Genomic DNA, 3,529 nt, shown 5'->3' with positions numbered 1-3,529 from the left:
GAAAGTTTGACATTTCCTCCACCTATAACATTTGTAAAGTAATGTATAAGTAATACAAATTTATAGTATAAATTACTTTAATAAACATATGATTTACTTTAATCAGAACATCTTTTACTTTATATTTTATATTATTTTTGAAAAGTAATATAATGTATACTTTTAATAGATATTCTTTTACTTTAATAAGAATATTATTTACTTTAATCTGAACATGTTTTATTTTATATTTTATCTTATTTATTTATAGACATTATAATGTATACTTTAAATACATATTCATTTACTTTACTAGTAGTCTTATTTACTTTTATAATTTACTTTTTATAAAAAAAAAAATCTTACCACAATAGATCCAAGAATTCTGTAGAAAGGCTTATGCCTGTCATCATACTCCCTGTTATCCAAGTATTGAATTTTCTGATTCATAAAGTTAACCACTATCAAACTATAGTGGTTACTCAGACAGATTGGAACAAAAATCTGTCATTAAAATTACAGTTATTAGTCTACAAATTTAAAATTATAATGCCCTACAATGTAGTTTAATAGACATGAATAATAAGACATATCAACTGAGCTGTCAAAATTTTCTCCTTTGCATCATATAGGCACATCCAATCATACCATGTCTGATTCAATTCTTGTGAGTGTACTGAAGGAGACTTCACCTGTGCTTTATCTGTTTGTTGGGAACCATCCTGTGACCTGAGAGACAGCTCTAGAGGTCTATGTGTATTAATGAGCACATAAAACATATTACATAATGAGGTCATACATGTTTAATTATGATTTAGCTTAACATTTTATTTAACTCTTACATCGTGGTCAATGCCAAAAAAAAGCATGAAGGATCTTCTTTCAATCGAGAATCATTCATAAGAAATGACCACATTGAACTATATTAGATTTTATTATTTGTGCAGGGCCTGTTGGAGCTAGGGATGTTGTGTCATCTCTTGTTATCATGAGAAGACTTTCAAATTTCCCAATCTCTTCACTGTGCAAAATTAAATATTTATAGTAAATAAAATATTATTTGAAGTAAACTGAATATTATCTAAAGTAGATATAATATGTTTGAAATTAAATAATACATTACTTACTGTTTGAATGGGCTGTACTTCACAAAGCAGTAATCAGCCACTACTTGATAAAGCTCTGGCATTTCATGCATTCTTGATTTGTTTCCTTTCATTGTCTTTGAAACAAAATCAATTTCAACATATTTTTCTCCACAATCTAACTTGATTTTAACCTTTGAAACTATCTCCTAGTGAATGTCCTTAAGTTCAATGTTTGTTTCTGCCTGAATTTGTTTTTCAGCATCACCTGAAATAAAATAGTAGATATAGTTTCAAAAAAATGATACACTATTGACTATGGATTGATTAAATATTTACTAAAGTTAAAAACTTACTTTCAATTGTTTTTTGTGTTGCTTTCTTTGTAAGTGTTGGCTGATTTAGTATACTCTCAATGACTGAGTGTACTACACTACTAATATTAGCATCAACTGTTTGGTTATCAGCATCCTTTTCTTCTCTCTCTTGATTCTTCTCTTCTTTCTTTTCACTGCTCTCTTTTTGCTTCTCATCCTCATTTTTCTCTTGTTCCTTCTCTGGTTCATTCACTTGTTTCTCATCCTCCTTTTTGTCTTCTTCCTTGTTCTCCTTATTTTCTTCCTCGTCCATTTCTTTGTTGTCATTCTCCTGCTTTTCCTCCTTTTCTTCCTCATCCTTCTTTTTCTCCTTTTCTTCCTCCTCCTTTTTCTCCTCTTCTTCCTCCATCATCATCATCCAAATTGACAATTTCAGGATCAACTGCATCTTCTTGATTAGTTTTAGGATCTGTTTCAGAATTTTTGTGTTGCTCCTCCCATGTTGACAAAATCACACTAGATACATCTCTTAAATCATCATAAAGCCTGACTATTTCGTCCATAGCCCTTTGTACTCTAGGATCTTCCATCAGCCTTTGTGTTTCAGAAACCTGTTGAGAATTTGATGTAGACACATTCATTTGTTGTTGTTTCATCTTCTCTCCTAAGGTAGCTATACGCTCAACATGTATCATTGCAAAGAGTTTTGAATCTCTAGTCAAAAAATGCAGTTCTTCTTCAATTTCCTTCAAAATAAATAACAACAATTTAGTAATATATTATTTTTGAACACAAATACTATTTACTTTTTAAGTTAATTTGTTTACTTTTAAGTCTACATTATTTACTTTATGTTTATCATTTACTATACATTATTAGTACTAGAAGCAGAGCAATTCAATATAATATATAAAAGTAAAGACATTTCATTTTAAAATAAAAAAAAGAAATCATTGTAACTTATAAAAACATTACTAACATCTTTTGCAGCATAATGTATTTCACTATCTGTCATGACACCTTCTGGTAGGTTGAATGACATCAATCTTCTCTCTCTACCAGCAAAGTTTCTATAAGCATTCTCAATTACATCTCCCAAGAATGCTTGTTTTCCTTTTCTTCTACAAACTGGATAGTCATCTTTTTGGAGTTCTCCTTAACCAAAAGATGTCTTTGCCTCATTTGCAATTCTTTCTTTCAGTTTCTCATATGACCAATAATTGATCAATGGCAGTGTTGTAGGTTCAGGCTGCCCTCTGAATGCCAGATGATGAAAATAGACAAGTTGAAGAATCAAGACACACCCACTGATTCCTGATCTTGATTCCTTATTTTTGTTGTTCTTGAAGCTCCCCACTGCTTTGCATAGGTTATTCATCACATAACCACACCAATCTAGGTTATGTATCTATTTCACATTGTCTGCATAGTTGATTATCTTGTAATCAATCACTCTATTTGCAACAGGGGCTAAGAATGTGCTGCAAGCGTACATCACAAAGAATCTTTTAAAATCCTCCACTCCTTCCTTCAGAGTCTTTAATTTGTTCTCCAAATTATTCACAATTATCTCATCGTCTTCTGGAATTCCTAGCTTCTTCTTCTATTCTTTTTGAATCAACAAGTTTGATAGAGGTTGCTTCCTTAAATGAAAATTGACCTTGTTCTCAGTTACATGTAGAAGCAAGAATATATCTTCAACATCATAGGAACTAACTAAAAATTCCTTCAGCATGTCAATCTTGAACATGCAGTTGCTTTCATTGAAATGGTGACAAAGCCATGGAAGCATCTTTGTTGAAATTCTTGTTAAATTTATAGTTCAAGCAGTCCTCCAAAACCAATACCTATGAAATCTTTATTCTGCTGCTCACTAAAATCCTTGATCAAATCAACAACTGCATTGGGCCTGCAGTGTGTTTTCTTGATTTCCAGATTACCATCATCATCATCATTAACATCAATAACTTCATGTACATCATGGTCAGAATTGTAAAGCTTCATTTTTTTCTTCAAATGAGCTTTTCCCTTTTTTCTGTCTTCTTTTGATGATCCATCAAAATCCTCATTCTGATCTTCTTTAGGTTCATAATTGCTATCTTTCACTTCAGATTTTATCCTTTTTTTTTGTTCCTATAATTTGTTAAA

This window comes from Chenopodium album, chromosome 2, assembly GCF_948465745.1.
Source record: "Chenopodium album chromosome 2, dcCheAlbu1.1, whole genome shotgun sequence".
NCBI classification, from domain to species: Eukaryota; Viridiplantae; Streptophyta; class Magnoliopsida; order Caryophyllales; family Amaranthaceae; genus Chenopodium; species Chenopodium album.
The sequence above is the reverse complement of the archived record's forward strand: the minus strand, read 5'-3'. Positions refer to the sequence as shown.